The following is a 21463-nucleotide window of genomic DNA, read 5'->3' on the forward strand; positions in this document are numbered from 1 at the left end:
TGCAAACTTCACATTTTATGGAAATGTACCACTCCAAACTACTCAGAAAAGTTGAGCTATCTGGTCTTTAAACGCAATCAAGGAAAGCCAGCCAAGTATGTCTCCACATCTAACCCAGCATGATAATGCACTAACCCTGTTGCCAGTTCAATGAATCCAGACACTGGCTGCCTGAGTTTCCTCCTGCTAAGAAGGGAGAATAGATTACCAATAGCTCAGGCAGGGAGGCAAACAAACATACAAATAAGCTGCACTCAGTCGGAGAACGCCTAGCAATTAAAGCAAAATGCCTGTGATGCCCACCCGATAGGAAATGTGTGGGACACGCACCAAATGTGCAGAGCAGACCTGCCAACCGGCCCACATTGAACGGAAGAGCTCCGGGGCAGACTGTCAGACATGTAGGAAACATGCAACCTAAAATCTTGAATTAGTTATATCAGAAACCAAGGATGTGGTAAAGAGCTTAATGAAATTATTTAAAAAATCATATTATCAGATAAATCTATCGATAATAGCTGGACAGAGTACTGGCCATGTTTTGAGGAACTATCTGAATCAAAAGAAAACTAAGAGACTCATGCTTGTCTTTGGCTAGTATAAAACAGCACCTGACCGATGCCCTGAAACAAAATTTACCAGCTAATGGATGCTGTGTGGTGTTCTAACTGAATCTGGGAAGTATTTGAAGTTGAGCTTGATAATCTCTGCAATCTCAAAGGGATATCCTGGCGACTAATTATTTTAGAATCAACAGTAATATGAATAATATGCGTGAGAGGCCTAGGGCACATTGGCTACACTGAACACTGTGTGCAGCACAACAGTGGGCGGAACACCCACACAGACACCTACACAAACACAGCACGTGCACACACACACACACACACACACACACACACACACACACACACACACACACACACACACACACTTTTCCACAAACACACATGCAGTGTGTGGTTAAAAAAAAAGAGTTATTTGCTTAGTCTGCTGATATTTACCAGAGCTGGGGGTGAGTAGATGACAGCTGAGAGTTAGCAGTGGAGGACAGGAAACACAATGAACTAATCTCATTTGCAGACAATAACGCTTGAATCCCAGAGTTCTGAAATCAGTGTTTACGTGTACATACGTGCTTCTTTGCATGAGTGGTGAAGCAGCGTGTCTGTTTGGTGTTTGCCGGTGTGGACAGACAGGACTGTATGTCTTCTCCCAAAGGAATGGACAAAGAGGTGGACGGGGGTAGGGGATTGGGGCTGGGGTGAGGGGGGTGCTGCTGGTGAGTGGGCAGGGAGCAAAGGCAATCAGGGATTATTGCCACTGACAGGGCTGCACCTTGATGGGCTAGGTGCTGCATTGTTTGTCACCTAACCAACCTCAATCAATCAATCATCTCCCTCAGTCCGCATCACCAATCAATCAGCTTGGCGTTGCACCCACAGATGGTCCTTCTTTGCTTCACTGCCTGACTTGGGTTACAAGTGTCACAGCACCAAGTAAGACCCAAATCAGAGCATTTCAGACACTACTCAATATTAAGTTAGTAAGTGATGAATTTTAATGTGGTCCTGCTAGAATCTAATTGTAGGAAATGCTTTTTTATTCATGTAATTTTTCTTTCATGACAAATGAATAGTGCAAAACCAGGTGCACCACAGCAGGTAATTACCCCTAGTGATAAACAATAATGGGAACTGCACTTTTCTAACAACACTTGGGTTAAATGTAATGTTTTATGTTTGCATGCTGTTTGCAGAGTGTCTTGGGCTTCCTCTGTTTCATCTTACATGTATTTTTGGTGAATATTTGCTTGTTAACTCCTAACACATGTACTGTAGCTCAGAGGCATTATTCAAACAAAGTCTGTGGAAAATCTTAGGAAATGGCTACAAGTCAAAGATACGTGTGATGGTAAGTTTCACCTCAAATGTTATCAGTGAGGGACTGAAAAAAAACAAATCCTTCCCACACCTTGCAAGAAAATTACTATCAATGTTACACATTTAATGAATAACACTTCTCTGAGGTAATTTTTACACAATGGTTGGCTTAGCAAACGAACTGTTGTATATTTAATTTGTTTGAAACAGACTGAGTCAGGATCTAAAAGCTGCACTATCTACTGCAGGCTGCAACTATCAAGTAACAGAACGTGCAAAGAAGTGTGATCGCTCAGAATAAAATTACGCTGCATTGACTCATCTAACTTTATATGTAACTGTGGAATTAACAACTATATTTCTTCTTCTGACTTTGTCCAGAATGGGTGCAAACATATTGAATGACCACCTCCACATTCTTCTTTGCTATTGATCATCTGCATGTAAGGTGTGTTTCATCTGATGATGGCTGCCTCTCTCCCAGAGCCCCAACTAGGGCTGATGTTTCTTTTTTCAGCACATTAGGTTGCAGCCTTAGGGGTGCTGTGACCAGTGGATCAATGGCTCTCGCGCTCTTGTCACCATTCATTTGGAGTGAGCGAGCGCTGGCTCCAGTCCTCGTCTGCCGCTGGCCCTCCTTTCACCTGGCCTCCTCTCTCTCCCTGAGCTCCCCTGACAGCTGGCTGCCACAACCAGCAGCAGCCAGACAACAAGTCCTTGGGCTCCACGAACGCATACACGCCCTCCGCAAACACACACGACTTCACCGTGTGGCTGTGGTGCATCTGGATGCTGACGCCACACACACCCACTTTTTCTCTTGCTCACACTCCCCCTTCCCGACTGTTTCTCTACCCCCTTCTACTCGTCTGTCTCTGTTGCTCTCACTCTCTGTCTGGATTTTTCAGCCTCTTCCTCTGGTCTCTGGAGTCAGGAAGGAGCAGATCATCTAGTTGGAGGGGAACCAGCTGTGGGCCAGAGTGGCTCCGACATCAGCTTACACCCGTGATCCAACATGCAACCACTTCTCCTGCTGCTCCTCCTCTAGGTAGTTCTGACTCTATTCACATGACGAGATACAACCCAGTCCTCAAGTTAGAGCATTGAATAAGACAAAAAAATTTCAATGGAGATTTTATTATCATTTATAAATCTTTCAAATGATCAAATATGATGTAGAACAACAAAGTGCATTTAGAATACAAAATTAAGTTTTCAACTTCTGGTATGTGAAACCAGAGCAGATCAAGCTGCTTTTACTGCAACATTAAAACTGTTTACTATTCAGGAACAACAAGCACTCCTAAATATCCCCACTAGTTATTGTGCCCTTGTGCTACAGAACATATTGCACTGTATGTAAAAATGAACAAACATCGGCTGGGCGTCAGCCATCGACGAGGAGGCTTGTTTTATCGCCTGTACTTTATTACAGTTTGCCATCTGCACAGAGGTATGTTAATAGCTAGCTGCGACTATTTACACATATGAAAAAGTACATCCATCTGCCATGTTCCGCCATTCTCACATGAATCAGTCCTGCCTTTCCCGACGAACAACTGCTGTTTATTCACAAGGTGACAGGCAGCACCAAAGCCTGGCGACACCTGCACCTTACATCCTGCCGTCTGACATATGTGAACCTCTCACACACACGTGCACGCACACACACACACACACACACACACGCAGACGCTCACACACTGAAACATCTCACCTTGTCATGTCACACCCCCACTCCCGTAAGCAACCCACTCCATCACAATGATTTTCAAGGTTGCAATGCACAACATATTTTGGCCCCATCTACATTTGTGTTTGCCACTTTGTTTTGAGAGGATTCATATGCTGAGGTGCTCGTGTCAATGGAATCCATTAGTTCTAATCACTCAAAAAGAGATTATGAGGTTAATTTCTTATACAGTCATCTAGGTTAATGTCCTTTGCGAGGACCTGGCTTAACAATCTACCTGGTGACAAAGGCTGGCTGGGGACACCAGGTCATCTAAGGTAATTGCAAGATCCATAGAAATTACTGTCTTACACAAATACAGTATACAGATTTGTTAAAATGTGACAGAGAAATGCCTTGAGGAGAAACTAAGATGCTTTTAACAGCAGCAATAATCAAATAATATATGGTTATGCATTACTAGCTGTACTCTGCATCAAATTACAGCTTCCTTTTTGCTGTGCATATGATCAGATTATATTGGATAAATAATAACAATCCATATAAACTAAATATCAGCATGGAAGCCAAAAAATAAATCTTGATTATGCACACAGAAACATTCCTGGCTGCAGTGTGCGCAACATTATGCCATAAGTGTGGGCTAAATCACCCACTGTCAGAATGTATGGCCCTGCATCAGTCAACAACAGCAATAATCGCACTAATCGGTGGTTTCTGCAACACTAGCCACACAAGAAGAAAAATGATCTCAGACAGGCTGTTAAAAAAGAAAAAGACGAGAAAGGAAGGTTTTCTTGGCCCAAAAGATTTAACAAAAACATTATTAACGTATAATAGCAAGTGTAATAACAAGTATAGCAAAGATCAGATACTTTTGGGCTTTAAAAAAAAAACAAAGCTATCTGACATCAACAAAACTCCTCATTTTTCTCTTACTACTACCTAGACCAAGAAATACATCATGTACTGCAGTAACCAAAGCCAGGTAGAGTACAGTGTGCTATGTCGGAGGTGAGGGAACATTAAGCATTAATCCCCACCTGACACTAATACTTGATGTATGATTGACCCTGAAGCAGGACACTGCACATTACAATCTGGGCCATATGGCAAGACATTAGCCCTTCAACCCTCCAGCAGGATAATCTCTCCATTCTGGCAATGCTTTTTCTTCACAGATTTCTTTGCACAATAATTGCATGACAGTATTAACGTACTGGGACAGATTTAGAATGCTCTGCGTCACTGGACAGAGGAGGGGCTTTTGCCAGAGGAAGTAAGAAAACATAATCTGTGATCAAGGAAGCTACACACACACCCTCAACAGGATTTACGCGTTAATGTTTTTATTTTTACATGTAAGTAATGAATTGGATTTGGTCATACAACAATTAAATACATTTTGTATTGCTTCTACAGCACAAATCATATTTCTGGAGTCCATTTCAATTCAGCTTTTCATTTCTTTTATCCTTTTCATTACATTTATGTGCACCTACAATACATATCTGTGGAAATGGCAAAAATGTGACAGGCCGCAGTGGTCCAGGAATTCCAAATAAAACCACATGACTTTTTTCTAAAAGCTTTCAACCTTCTTAACGCTCCCAAACCATTCACCAAAAACAATACATGCATATCATGTATCGTGGCTATCATTCAAACACAACAAAAATGCATGTATACACTCACCATCACCATCAAACTCCCCCCTAACCCTCCAACCATGAAACACTAGTCCTTCTCTACTGGAAAGAGGGTGAAACCTCAGCCCTCTTCTCTCCAAGCCCAGCTAGTAATGAACAAATTCACTGCACATTACTCTGGACTTGATCTCTAGCAAAATAGTGCTGGAACAAACAATTTGGTTTGTCAACACCTTTCTCTGGACTCCTCCATCAATGTCAGGGGTCCAAATTTAAACAGCAAAGTGCATTTGACTGCAGGACCCTGAGCTGATTAGACTTCCCAGCTCAGCGAATTGCTCCAGACAGCACGGCAGCTCTGATTGCTAACCCGGCTTGAAAATAGTCTCCGCTGCCCCGGATTAGCATGAATATTTTGATATAGATCGATAAGCAATCTCCACTCCATAAGAAATGCCAGCAGCCTTCATTTGGCTGATCAAAAGCACATCAGCCAGCGGGCGACAGCTGGCTATTGTTTTTCAGCCTCGGCAGTGTGGAGGGAGTGAATCCATGGGCGGGATCCACCAGCACGGCTCCACCACTCTGCCCACCTAATCGTGGAAACAATCACTGCTTCACAGGATCCCATCTCCCAGGGATGGACCCTTTAAATGAGGGAGGCAGAGGGTCCGACCGCAGGGGGACAGACTTCATTATGGTGGTGCTCTCAAACTGCTTGGCCACCAGGTGCTGCTGACCCGGAAGTAAAAGGCAAGGTCAGCAATCTATCGTTTACCTTTTCTCCACCTAAAAACACATTTCATTGTATTAAACACTAGACTGGTATCAAGTTTGAGTGATCAACCTCGACTCTTTGCCAGCAGCAACAGCAAGGTTGCTGTTTCGTTTATTTATGTGTGTGTAAAAAAAGAGTGGTGTATTTCCATAAAGTTGGTTTTAATTTTGTCAATGCAACACAGTCACAGCTGTACAAGACATGGAAACTTCATAGCTGTGCAGTTGGAATGAAAATGAAGGTTGAGCTCAATGATGGGTGTACTCCAACCAATGAGTGGTCTCTAATGGACACCAGAAGTTCTCTGGTTTCCCATTTTACACCAATTTCCAATGTATCCGTAATCTCTCATACATATTATGTTTGCTTGGTGCATTTTGTATATACCCCCAGAACATATGAACAGTCCTACTGGTGTGAGCCCATTATATGTTAGGAGCCACTTTCAGCTGCTCCCTGATTCACAAGAGGTCACACCGTGGGCAGCTCTACATGATTTATTTGGCAGACTTTTACACCAGTTTTCCGATCCTGGGATCAAACACGGAATCTTGCACTTGTTAGGCGAATGTGCAAATCACTACACTGTGGAGATGTTATGATATCAGAAGTGATCAGGAGATTTGGTGGAAAATAAAGCTTTAGATGAGTACAAGGTAAAAATACTTCTATCCTAATAACCATGTGCAAATAAAACAGCCACTCTTGAATATAAAGGTCTGTGTCTTGCATGTATTTTACAGCAGGGGCGGCTGGACTGATCATTCCCTTCACAACAGTAACCCCACTGATTTGCCAGACCCCATAAAAGGGTGCAGGTGTGACCCAAGCATTTAGCAGTTAACTAGTGTGGAGTGAGACCACACGCCACTGACAGACTGGAGGCTCCCACACGGGACCAATACGGGAGGCTGAAAAAACCAACGGAGGGAATAGTGCACCAATTGTAAATTGCAGATTTAATTCATTAGGAAGTGTCACTTTATTCTGGGGCAGCCTGAGCAGGCCGATTAAAAAGTGGTAATCAGGATTAATTAGGAGAATATATATGTGAGGATTAGCAGGCCTATCCCCAGCAGCTCTCTCTTCTGCCATGCATCTCTCTCTGCTCTTTATTCTTCTAACGCCCTCTCTCTCGCTCCCTCTCGCTCTGCCTGGTGAGGATTCAGCTGTACTTTCCTCTTTCTCACAGTCTTCTCTAACTGGCTCAACTATTCATCATTCATCAGTCTCTTGAACTACCTTTTTCTTTCTCTCTCATGACACGCATGGCTTCTGTTTCAACCTACCAAACACAACTGTTAGGGAAAATTAGGGGGTGACACTTAAACTCATAGGCTATCCACAGTTTCAGATTACTTGTGCTTTTAAATTATTCTGTCAAAAGAATATAAAATTTAAAAAAGCTCACAAAGTCAGTAAATGAAAAAATAAATGATTATCTTATATTTTGTCAGCGACTGCAAAAGTAAATCTGTGATTTCAGAATGCACAGCAAAGGCTGAAATTACATTAATGATGCTTTGATATTGTTTTGGGTTAATTAAAAAAAATTCCACTTTTTTCATGTTATTTATTTATTTATGATTAATTTTTATAACAATACTTGAGTTTTTGAAAATTGAAGACCTTTAAGTCTGGCTTACAATTTATAACTATTTAATAACCTATTTGCTGTATTAATGACCTATTTATTTATTTATTTATTTGCAACACTCAGTAAAAATAAAACCTTTAATGCTGCTGCAGGATGAACGCTGAATAGATGCAGAACAGATGCATAATGGGAGACTTTTACACTAACAACCACTTGATGTCATCACAAATTTCAGTAAGGCCCCCTCTGGCCAGATTTATTACTGAAATCTTCCAACTGCTGGTTTATCACAGTGTTTATATTATTACTTCAACATGTTTCAGTTAACATAACCTTGAATCACTGCAGTTCAAGTGCGAGGATGGGCTGTTTTGCTTGCGGTGCAGCCCCATCATTGATGTTAGCAGATGACGCATGCCCTGTTCCTTGGCACAGGCTCAGACCAAATCTTTCACCGTGCATGCCTCTCAAGTGCAGTCGGGGTGGCCCTTAACTTTTGAACATGAATTTAAATTCAACAAGCAGTCTTTATTTTTTATTTTAGTTCAATGAGAAAAGAATATGGCTGGCACCACTCCTCACTGTTATAGCTATAATTTGGTGACACCAATTTGATTTTGATGCATATAATATGCATCACATGCTGTCCTATGGACTGGTTCACATTCAAGTCCAGTAAGTACAACGGAAAAAAAATAAAGTGATCAGACCACACAAGATGACCAAACAAAGCACTTACAAAAACAGTAAAAGTTTAAATGCATGAAAAAAAGTTGCCCATGTGATGTATAAGATTTGTAAATTCAATAAAAGTAATTTAAGATGTAAACAGTTGCTAATTTTAGCTGAAGACAGCAGAGCAAAAAGACTTAGACAGGCATTAAACAAGTCAGGAAGTGTCTAGTGGATGCAATCAACAGGGATACATTATAAGCAGTTTAGATATTTCCTCCTCATCCAATACTTACAAACACAGTTTACTTCACTGTGCAATTTAATGATTTCTGTAGATCTGAAAACAGGTTTGGGTGAAGCTGAGGACTTAAATAATAGCAGGAGAGGTATTGAACCTCTTCGAAGAAGATCAAATGCAGCTTTCATTAGTTTAGTACAGCGCCGGGGCGCATTGATGACTTGTCAGACAGTCTCCCCTTCAATACGCAGCGAGAGGCTCTAAAAATCATCCTTTTACTGAGCCCTCTCGGCTGTAAATTCAGCCCAGCTCAATAGTACCCTCCACCCCCCTCTAAACCTCCCTTATTTCTTACCATGGATTAACCCTATGCTGCTGATCAAACGGATGCTTCTCTGTGTATCTGCTCAGACCCAGACCTGTCCATCCATTAGCCACTCATAATGAAATCTTCAACTTATTATTATGGAAAAATCCATTGTTTGTCCACAGGTACCATATTTAGTGGGAGAGCATGATCTTCCGGAGGATTAAGGAAATGCTTCAGGGGGTTGTGCTGCTCTTCAGAGGGAAGGAGGAGGTGGGAGGGGGATATGGGGGTGGGAAAGGGGAGGGATGAGATTGCCTCACAAAATCAGGGGTCTTATGCACCTTTTGTGGGGTGAGACTGTTTCCAATTAAGACAGCATGAGCCACACAATATCACATTGTCACGCAGTAAACAGAGCTCCGCTTCCCACAGAAATAGGATTGCATCCCCCTTTAGGGGCTAATGACTGTGTCACTGTCCTATTTTCCTGCACTGTTTGAACAGTTTAATACAGACATAACCTGAACAAGCATCAAAGTGTGCTGAACTAGCATGCGATAGTGATCATATTTAGGCGCCGCGTTCAAGCGTTGACCTGTGCATGACTACAATCTTTACTCATTCTCATTGCATTAGCCTGCCTCTTTGTTTGAAGTGTACTTACAGTAAATATGATACATACACCAGGGCTAAAAGCTTTACATAAAACTGTCTTCAAAGAGCATATTAACCCATCTTTGTTTACAAGAGACGAGTCTGAGAAAAAAGACAATTTGGCACAATGGTCGTAAAATTCAGTTCTCTCCGTCTCACTGGCATGCACACGTACACACACTAGCACACACTCTGCAGACACAATGCAGACACGAGGCTAAATCACTTTGGATGGGAGTATTTAAGATGGAGTGTCACATTTCTGTGTAATAAATAGCAGAGATTGATTTGACCTCCCAGCCAGGTCCTGCAGTTTACTTATACACAAGTTGAGAAAAATGGAAGCTTTCACCCTCTGGGGATCTCTTAGAAGGATATCAGATAGCCTGTTGTGGGTTTAAGGCCACAACGATCTGGCCGTGTCAATATGGCTCTGCTATCAAGCGGCCTACCTCTCTACCTTCTCCTACAGCAACATGAGAGAAGAAAGCAGGCCTCAACCATCTCCAGCTGTTAACTCAGTTCTGGGTCAAGGATGAAGGAGGTGAGAAAGGTCAAAAGGTTTCTCTTACTGTTTCTTTTCAGACAACAGACCTTTTTGCATTACTTAGAGTTTCCCATCATTCTTTTGCCATAGAGGGCAAGAGAGCATACATTCATATAAGCAAGCAGGCCAAGTCAAAGCAACTTTAATGAAAGGTACATAGAGTGAGCTCTTCGGTGAATTTTCCAAAGAATAATCTTAAACAAATCTCAGGAGCTGCCCTAAGGCTTGGAAATGAGAGAAGATACCAGCAGGTGTAAAGTAAGATCCTAATTTGGAGCACATCACCAGAAGGCAAATCACTTCTCCCCCTTCTACTGCACATATCTGCAACCTTAAACAGGGGGCGGTGTCTCTGTGAGTATTTACAGTGACATAAGGGGAGGAAATTGTCTGAGACACAGGGCAAAAATGAATGTACGTCTGGAACCCAGGTGTAGGACACAGCTCGTGAAAGGCACTGTCGAAAATATTGCATACACTATACTATATATACCTACAGTCTTTAATCAGTTATACACATATGAAGGCCTTGCCCCAAAATATTGTTGGTATTTGATTTGACCTAACAGAAAGCAAGAGAGAGAAAGCGTTCCACCTCAACATAATCAAAACTACACAGAAGCTGTTCCCAGACAGCAACATGTGGTGCCCATAAACCCCACATCCTATTCGCAGTAATTATATTGCAAGAGCCACATGAATTATCATTGACGCAACATGTAATGACAACATCTTCAAAATGTCTTCCGCACGAAGGAGGAGCTACCGAGTCAGACGACTTGCGTTTCCTTTACAGTATTATTGTTTCATGAATGCTAAAGACATGGGATTACACCTATGATGTCTCTGTTCACACTCAACCTCCACAATCCCACTCCCAACAGAATATGCACTTCAGCAGGATATATACAACAGAAAAATGCAGTCACACAAAATGCCAAAAGTATTAACTTTCTGCTCTGCAACTCAAGATGATTACAGCATCATTATCAGGGAACTAAGCAAGTGTCTTTCATTTTGAGTGTAGTTTACACACCGTTAGCACTGTCGGAAATGCTGGAATGCTGTGAATACGTTACTCGCTATTGACTTCCCAACTTGCTCTCCTCCCAGCCCTGCAGAAGGGAAACCAGCCAGTGATGAACGATGGCAGCACAGTCAATGAAAAATCAACTGGAAAGCACAAAGCTCTTAATGCCCAGCCATATTGGCTGCTGACGGGACCAAATAACATCAGCATAGCACTTACAGAGACCAATCATACATTTCCACCAGCAACGACACAAGATCTGGACCGCAATAAATTCTTTCCCCTGATTAAACAGTAAATTCTGCATGCCTATCAGGGTCCCATTAAGTGGGGGGGCCGCTTTCAAAAACATCATTAATCAAGCGCGAGATATGGCGCGAAATATCAGTCATCGATTGTAACTGCTTATGACAGTTTACACAGCTTTATATCTGCAGGCAGTGCTCACTGATCTATCAATTACCGGCAGCCCTTACCGCATGCTAATTGTGCATTTTCCCCTCTAATGCATTTGCACTGTTATCTTATAGGCTAATGAAACCAAACAAATCAATAAATATAAATTATACATGCAAAGATGTACTGCTGTGAACATAAAGCCTCTAATTAATTGCAGTTGATTAATTTATATACTTTAATTATCTCTCCTGCCTGCAGATGGCATAAATATCTGGACAATCTGCTTATTGCTATGTCAGTCATAAAACGGCAGACGCAGTGAAACTGTTAGGCGAGGCTAGCTTTGTCACTGGAAAACACACAGTTGCTGACATAAAAAAGCCCTGCCTCTGAATAATTTAAAAAGAGCAAATTGCCAGACAATGCACAGCTCGAGACTTATAATTTCTTTGCTGGTTTGTTATGGTAAGTAGTATGTCCATTTTGTATGAGCACAGGAAAACTTACCACTATATTTTCAGTTACCGTTCTTTATGTCCAACCCCCAAATGGTTTGCAATTTAAGCAATTTCTCTGTACAAATTTCAGCAAAGCCTTTTTGGGCAAAGCGAAACCCTGTTGGTACTGATATTTACGGTGCACTGCTCTACAGAACTTCAAGCAATTAAGTTTTAATTAAGTCACATTATTGAAAACAGCTCTGACGTGCTTGTGTGTAAGCTTTGGAAGCATTCTTCATTTAAACCAATTGCTACACAGCCACAACAACCTTGTGAGAAAATCAGGCTGTCCATGCCTTTTAGACCAGTTTAATGAACACCATAGGACAGTATTACTTGCAGCTAGTGAAGAAACACGATTCATGGCCATGGTGCAGTTTCAATACAACATATGCAGTGCAACCAGGGTGAAAAGCAGCGATATGATCCTGCTATGTACTGCAACAAGCAGAAAGTTAAGAATGAAGTGGAGTTGGACCAATAACTTGCCTTCCAAGGGTGCACAAGGGGAAAGATAGTGAGGCTTCTGGGGGTTTACATCTTGATGCTGCTAATGAGGGTGTTTTTAGTATAATTACCCCAACAGGGTGCTTGGCAGCATAATTACCAGAAAGACATTACAGAGGAACATTAGTGTGTCCAGGTACAGTAAATATGTCACGATAGAAGGTGACAAGGTCTGCTTTTTATCTTAAGGAGGCTTTTTCCAAAAAAGCTGTTATTTTCACACATGTGCCAAACAAAAATCCGAGTTTCATTATACTTACGACAATAACAGGTTCCCTGTAAATGTATCAAATGTAAAAATTACAAAATTTAAAAGTGCAGAATGCATGTGAACATTTCAATTCTCAGTGTGGTCTCTGAGAGTGTGGGGCCCTTTTTTCTACAAAATGCCAGAGTCAAGTGGGAGTCCAAACAGTCAAGATTTTATGGCTGAGACCCAAACTCCAGCAAATCAGCTGCCCACAGTTGAATGTTCTTTATGAAGTAAGTGAATACCTGGCAGGGATGTCTAGCACTTTTGTGTAGGCGACTCCAGACATATAGTTTAGATCACATAAATGCCACAATGCCTGTAAAAACACCTGGACTTTTTGGCCCCGACTTCAAACATTGCCTTTGCACTCCTTTTACCTTCGCAGATCTTTTATGTGGTCAGGTTGCAGAAAAAAATAATATCATCCCATTAAAGCTAAATGTGTGACATCTGAAATGAGAAGAAGGTTGTTACATGAACACTTCTTGCAGATGTGGGTCAGTCCTTTCTTATGGTCCAGTCAAGTCTGTACTGTATTATTATCATTGTTATACGGAGTGATCGAGGTACTAAACTGCAGCTGGTGTGGATTGTCTGACTTAATATAAATAGTCATGTCATAATAAATAATTCCCACTGACATTTATCAAGGCCCTCTCTTATGACAGTTTGAGCTACAAATGTTTAAATATCAGTAGTGTAGTGTCCTGAAATCCCACAAAAACAATATCTGTCAAATTTCCTTCCTCTACTTTTTAAATCCTTTGACTTTATTTCAGTTGCATGCTCCTTTCTGACAATACAACCAGAACTTTAGCAGAAATAACCACAACTATATAAACAGAATTCGGGGATGAAAGCGCAATTTCTCAGACATTGTGCCTTTACTTTATCTCCCCTCCCCTCTGAGCAGAGACTTTTAATCATCCCGATATGATTTAGTCACTTTTAAACAATAATGATCATGGAAGCAGCGTCATTTGGGACGAGGTGATCAATCAGGGGCTCATTCAGCTTTAATTCATGTAGATGCACACCTAATACTCATTACAAAGATGCAATTTCCACCCAGTCAACATAGATTAATGGGGGACCATCTCTCCTAGTGTTTCTTTGTGCAGTGCCATGCCTCCAGCAGGATAGATGACTTTCATACAGACAGAACTGGTCCACGGGCTCATTCATTTAACAGACACATTTATGACAATTCGGTTGGTTGACAGAATATTCAGGAAACAGCAATCAAAATGACACAGAGCAGAGTTCTGCTTTGGTATTTTTTATTGGTTTTGCTTAAAACGAGAACAGGATTTGAGTCACAAATGTCTTCCGTCGAAAAGGTCTTTACACATTCAGCAAAACCTCAGAAATACCACCAAAGAAATATATTCTGTAAATACTTTGAAAGTTGTTGTGATCATTGTGATCAGGTATTCATTTTGAAGCAAAAATAAATGCAGGGAGTTTTATAAAACGACATGTTGTAAAACATTTAACAAAGTTGCATCAATTCCTTTACAAACCACTTTTCATTCAGCTTCAGGTAGTAGGTTCCATATACTTATTATTCAAAAATATGTTGTATGGTTAACATAGTCATGAAAATTGTTTTTTTTTTTTTTTTATCTTTAATGTATTGTTTTTACTTAAATTACAAAAAAATCCTTCATATATTTACATGAATATCAATGTAGTTGCTTCCATCAGTGTTGCATAAACCACATATCTCAGAAAAGTTACTGGAAATCTGGTCACATTGTTCTTAATGTATTTTGATAGATAATCCAAATAAAAGAGCAATATCTATGAATGTTACTGTATATCTACATCTTCCTATCACATTATGTTTCTGTATAAAATTTCAGTAATTCAGCATAAACTTATACAGGTAACTGAATGAGCCTCTTGGGTCCTAATAAGCAAACAGGTACTGGTATTTCCTCAAATGCAAACTAAAGCCTATATTCCCCTGGTTTATTATACACACTTTCAGCATTCTGTTTGTGGAAAAAAAATACTATGAAGTTTGAGAACTCTGTCGGCACAGAAAATCTTTGAGTTTTGCAACTGAATAGACACTTGTAGACTGAAATTGCCATTTTCCTGGTGCATCTCTAATTTCCCTCGTATCAGCAGGCGCTGGTGGCAATGCTGAGGGCAGATTACAGCATGGGGAGAGCCTGTCCTGAAGAGCTCCAGGTGGCTGGAGTTAACTGTGCTGCCCTGGGCTATGTCACTGTGAGTTGGACCAGCATCCCTGCCCATGGCCCTCCCCTTCCTCTTCTCTATATCCTCCATCTCCCTCGGCATGCCCATCCATCCATCCTGCACTAATTGGGTTTGGTACTGGAATCCCCCTCTCACAGCATACGCTCACGTCCAACCGCTAGCCGTAAAGACAAGCATGTTTAGCGCAACAATTATGATAATTGCTGCAGAGCACTCAGCTAAGGGAATAAGCAAATCTGATTAAGGGCCCTTCTGCATGATCAAATATTAATCTGATGTGTCTTCACTCTGACCTGGCTTGGAACATAAGAAGCTCTTATGGTCTTATGCATTAACAGATTTGCGCAGGCTGAACTCATAGCAACTAATAATATTGGACATGCAAGTCAGAGCGCTGAGAAAACCTTGTGGGAGTAGAATCCACTTACATGTACAATAAAACTAAATAACAATATCATGGACTATAATCAGACTAAGCGTTATAAGAACTCGATTACTTCAAAAGGCTGATGACAGTAAGCATCTATTATTTGAAATTCTCAGAACCACCTGTTGGACTGAAGTCAACAAGCTACGTTATATAAGTAATAAGCTTTATATTCACATTATGTTTAATGCCACAAAAACAAAACACACATGAAAGTTCCACCTGTTAACCTTCATGCTTTAAAAATGTTTTACATTATGTAAGTAAAATCTTAATAATAATTTATATATTTTTTTACATTATCCAGTTAAATTAAAATAATGTAAATGTCAAATTTTAGAAAGTATTTTTCCCATACATATTTATATTTTTAATTTAATTAAGCTTTTCTAAGGAATTCTAATTATTAAATACAGTGTTGTGACGGGGAAATGAAAATGAAGTTGCTGCTCTTTTAAAAACATTAAGGTTTGAAAGAAACAAGAGGAAATTTTTCAGGCTGGAGAAATTACTGTCACTAAATATAAATAGAAGGTGTTCACACAAGACTTTCTGAAAGAAACAAAAATAAATATTATTTGAAAATGTTTTTATTTTTGAAAATGGTCAAAATCCTCATCAGCAAACACATCGGTTATTCAGCACCATCCCCGAAGTCCACTGGCCTCATCCGATTTGACCTTCCAGCCTACAGTCAAGTCTAGAGAGCAAGCAATAAACAAGATGGCGATGAACCAGACAGCAACTGGCAGTTTAAAGAAGATTAGAATGATATTAAATCAACACAAATACCCAGTATTTAACAACACAAAACAGCTTGTAAGAATCATTGGATTATGAATCTGGATTACATCTCTAGGCCCTCATTGCTGAGACACTCTGTCTATGGGGAAGAGGGAGGGGAACTCCAGATGAACTAATCTACTTACAAAGCATATTGAACTTACTATGATTTATACATAAGATAAGGCTTATTCTAAGGTCAATTCTTACAGTAATTCAAAACATATTGTTTATTCTGTTGGACATTAATGCAACAGATGTCCCTGCTACCCGCTGCTCCTCCTCAAATAAATACATGTCTGCATGAAAGTAAAACAGTGGAACTACAAGATGCACCATATGTGATCGGGGGAGGAATGTCTAGCTGAATAATACGAACCACAGGACGCACCAAATAACATCAGCACTCTATATATAGAAAGTAAATATCAGGAGACAAGACGAGCCATGGTAAACTTTTAGAGCACAAAGTGAGGGTTGTAAAATCTAAATGTTAAGTTTAATAGCATAAACTCTCCAGTGAAAATTTGAAATTAAAAATTAAATAACACACAAACTGTATGACGATAAATTGTAAAAGCTGCCATAGTCATCAATCAAATGTTCTGCATGCAATCGTACAAGCTGTGAAATCTAGGAATTCAACGTGCTTTGCAGTGCTTTTTTCAAGTATGTTAATATTTTTTCAAAAAGAAAGAAAACAAAACAGCAATTAATTTTTAGCTTCTTCTTATTACTGGATTTCTAAAGCGATACACACTAATCCACTGACGCCGTGCATTTAATTTAGAGCATAGTTCTGTGAAACAAGTCTAAGACTGTTTGTGAGAATGATCCTTCTTGACTAATATGAGATTAACCCAGATGCTTTGCACAGGAATAAAAACATGCTCACTGCTAGCTTTATGGTAAATGCATATAAATACAATATATTACTAAAATAGCGAGGCTATGCATAACCAAAAGAAAACAAACTATATATTTTTAAAAATCGCAAAGACGTTGAAAACCACTGTAAGAGTATTCTTAAACCAACATCATATGAATGTCTGGCTGTGGAGGACAGCGATCTAAGGAAAGTCACGCATACACAAGGAGCTCTAACACACAGAAGAGAAAGCTTAAATCTGGTAGAACACTATTTACTGATGAGTCAGTGTGCTGGAAGAGTCGTAACAATCCCGGGACACAGAAAAGCTTTAAAGTTAGCAAAGACGCTTAAAAATATATTGAAATTATAAAGAAAAAATACACACAGCCTCATTTTTTAAACAAAAAACACCGCATCATTCTGAGGTAGCACCTTGATGTTAAAGGGAAGGAAGCTGAAATGAAAAATAAATAATCACAACCATGTTTTTCTTCTACCTCTTACACGCGGAAGGTATATTTACTGAAGCTGATGAATTGTGCTCTTCCTGTTCTGTGCTGCGGCTGTTGGAAATACTGACAGACATAACTTAATGTACTCATATTAAAACACTGACCAAGAAGCTGACCAAACAATTTCCAAAACACACTGAGAAGGTTACTATCAAGAGCTGCATTAACTCATTAAGTTATTACTGTTTTTATATATTGTTATAACATTTCAATTATAGCGATTGTTGAAAAAGGACTTTAGTTACTTTCAGTTAAAAATACAGTAGAAAACAGTTCAGTCATTGGGCCACATCATCTGTGGTCATTAGATTTTAGCCTGTTATTTGCCTACAAGTAACCATAGTAACAAAACTGATGTTTTACAGTACGTTAATGGTTAAGCTCACTTACAATTTACATAGCTTAGCCAGTGATCGCATTAACTAAAACAAGTGAAAACGCATGACAATATTCTGCTGTTCTTCACTGTTCATTTGCAACGGTTTGTGTGTGATAAGTGCAGTTTGAAATAGAAAACAGTTGTTCTAGGGAGAGCTCTTTCACTTCACATCCGTCTTTGCCCCAAATGTTTAAAGAAAAATTTTATAATGTTTTCTCTTTTTTTTGGCAGATGGGATATTTTTAAACTTATCAAATGATTCACGTTTGGTTGGAGAAAAAAAGAGAAAGAAATAAAATTATTATCCTCCTCCCCGAGTCCTACTCCTGTCAGCCTGCAGTCATTTCACAGCCCAATCTAAACACTGAAGTGGGAGACAAGATTGAGTATTTTCATAGCATGCTGCATTGCACCCTGACGCTGTAGACTGACTGCTGTTGGAGTGACCACAGCTCATCTCTCTGCATAGGGAATGGTCAGTAATCCTTCCTGGACGCTCTAGGAAAAGTAGCAGCTCTGAGGCAGACTACACTTTCTGTACCACTTCTAAACAGAAGACTGCTTCTGCGCTGTATAAGTATGTGTCTTGCTCTGTCCTCATACACAATTGGATTATAGCAGTATTCCTCTAATTCTGAACAGGTCTCAAAGATCTAATATTCCTCTGAAATTTGATATATGCCCTAATTTAGAACCTCATGACATGCAACTTGTGACATTCCTGTTGAAAAACTCATCAACTCCTTGAAACCATATTAATGCTTTTGGATGAGGATTTGGTTGATTTTGTGAGGTTTGACTTTTTCGGCTCATAATTTCAATCTAATATTTTTTTTAAACAATCTGTGGGCCCATATACTGAAATATATAAAAAATATATTCAAAAGTGTGTAACTATAACTAAACCGAAAACTTCAGTTTGCACATTCTGAAGTAAAAATTAACCTAACAAACTCCTAGACTAGACGTCTTCATATTGTTATTGTTTTTATGTACTCAATGTTGTATCAATACAGATAGTCCGAAACTGTGGAAACATCAGAAGAACACGGTGACATAAATAAACCATGTTTCCACTGTGAAATAGATCGTTGATGATGATGTGAAAAGTATTTCAGACATTTTTCATCTTATTATCAAAATGTACAACTAATTTGATGAGTACAGTTTTTTTGTTTGTTAATAATTTTAGTACAGTTCATTTCAAATGCAATAGATATTTTAAATTAATTAGAAAAAAGGACTTTATGAAACACTTTATGATAATTTTGGCTTATTGTGAAATGTATTTTTAGTTCATCACATGCTGTCTATAATATTATTCCTATTATTATTCACAACGGCATGAATAGTAATTCATGTAACTAACTATACGGAATAAATAATAAAAATCACAGCCTTAAACTGAAATCATATCTGATTTGCATGAATTGTTTATATAAATTATATTATTCTTACTTTTATTATTATCTAATTCTGTAAACAGTGAAGGTGTGCTGCTACAAGTGGCTGAGCTTTATTTCCACTTTGGTGCACATGGAGCCCAGGCAGGTGCACAGAGCCCACCGTGGGGTATCAGGTATCCCCTTGGCCTAGGCCTCTCCCATTTGTCATGGTGAATGAGTGGTTTGCCTGACTGCACTTTCTCATTCCATTTCCTCCCAGGCTGCACTGAGGCCCTACCACCCACTGTACGCTGTCATTTCTTTAACCCCTTTTCCATTCACATGAAGTGCGGGCAATAATGCTCTCTCACATTCCTCCTTTCAATAGCTTACACTTTACAGTCCCCCACCTCTGCCCCCCAAACTCACTGCACACACACGCATGCACACACACACACACACACACACACTCGCGTATACACACCTCTCTTCTCCTGGTCAGTCTACACCTCTCCTAATGGTGTGAAAAGCAAATGTTGTCCGTGTGACAAGTCACAGGTGTTCTACAAAAAATAGTGGTTGAATAATAATCATAGAAATAACTAAAACAAGCACAGGTTTAAAAAAAAGGAAGAATAAATTAAATACTTGAAATATATTCAGCTATGATATTGACATAACGAATTCTTCAATGAAAAAAAACAAAACAAAAAAAAACAACAACATCACGGGCCTGGCAGATGCTCAGAAGGTTAATTATTAACCTATTTAGAAGAAATCTCTCACCACCCTCTCAGTCCACGTATAAAGGCAAATGTTAGTGCTGCTCTTACTTACGTCCATAATGCCTTCCACCATCCATTCTAGCTGTGATATTTGGCTCGCCAGTAAAAGCCACAACACTGCGCCCATCGGCACCCACTCTGCAACTGTAAGAAGAAACTGGAATGGAAAACATTGTCTGTTCCTACTCAACAAGGGGAAAAAAGCGCTCAAGCACAAGTAAGGGTAATTGCAAAACACCCTGAGCTCATCCTATAAAGAAACTTTGTTTCTTTCCTTTTTTTTTCCTCCAAAAAGAAAACCAGGAAATCTCCACTTATTTCAACAAACATTTGCCTAAACTCAGGAACTAGGCTGGACTCCCCCCATACACCACCCCCTTGCCTTTTTAAAAGTGTGGTGCGGGTCTGTGGAAGATCGGGAGAGCGTCAGTGTGTGTAGATGCAGTGCGAAGAGATTGCAGCACCATCTGCTGGTAAAAAAAAAAGAGCCAAGAAAATAAGAGAAGGAATAAGGATAAAGTTATGGCAGAAGCCGACAGAAAGATGAGTCCTCGGCGAGGGATTTTTTTTCCCAATTTTAATTTAGATTCCATATGTATTACTGCTAGTGGTTTGTACTTTAAATGAAAAAAAAATGTGACGGGAAAACGCAAGACCCTAATAGAGGGAAGAAACGCCATGACTGAGAGACATAATTCAACTTCCCATCACTAACTAGAAGAGGTAAAAGTTCATGGAGGCCTCTTCCTCACATCACATCCATAGCTCTGACTACGAGACATATAAACAACCTATTTCATTCTTGCCCTCATTTCCTTCAGTGGATCCTTTGGACAACTAATAATGAGTTAATCAGCCTGATTGCACATTCATCACTGGGATATGTTTCTCTCTCTGTTTTTTTCACCTGACAAGGGCAAGCATGTTTTACTTGGGAAATGAAATATTTAGTGACCTGCTCCTTTTGCCCTTACACTGGAGACAGAGGCCCTACAGCTGAGTAAACAGCTGGGCTGCACAGTGGACAGGTAACATCTAGCGCCCACTCTGCTCAGCACTGACTAATAAAAGCCACGTTACCCTGGACACTGGACTCAGAGCACTATTCTTCCCTCAAAAAAAACCTGACAAACAACAAGTGCAATTTAGCCTTTTTTTTTTTTTACTTTATTATTAAAATATGCATTTATGTGTTATCCATGTTAAATGTTAAAAAACAAAAGCAAAACAAAAAAAACTGGCAGAAAATGGACAAGAGTGACAACTTTCACTGCTAAACGGCCTCACCAATGGAATATATGCGGTACTGCACAATATATATTTCTATCCATCCATTAGACGAATCAAAGTTAAAATGCATAAAAGTGGTCTTGCCTGCC

The 21463-nt window shown here is 39.8% G+C and overlaps 2 long non-coding RNA genes across 2 annotated transcripts in view; both read right to left on the bottom strand.

The window, feature by feature from the left end:
• Positions 1-21463, bottom strand: part of LOC120721400 — a 69986-nt gene that overhangs the window by 13222 nt on the left and 35301 nt on the right. The window lies entirely within an intron of this gene.
• Positions 15729-20455, bottom strand: LOC120721399. The gene is made up of 3 exons (XR_005693157.1): positions 20137-20455; positions 19784-19862; positions 15729-16069 (listed from the first exon to the last, which is right to left on the bottom strand). It is a non-coding gene; the product is annotated as an uncharacterized LOC120721399 (long non-coding RNA).

The sequence above is a fragment of the Simochromis diagramma genome, unplaced genomic scaffold, assembly GCF_900408965.1.
Source record: "Simochromis diagramma unplaced genomic scaffold, fSimDia1.1 OVJJ01000603.1, whole genome shotgun sequence".
NCBI classification, from domain to species: Eukaryota; Metazoa; Chordata; class Actinopteri; order Cichliformes; family Cichlidae; genus Simochromis; species Simochromis diagramma.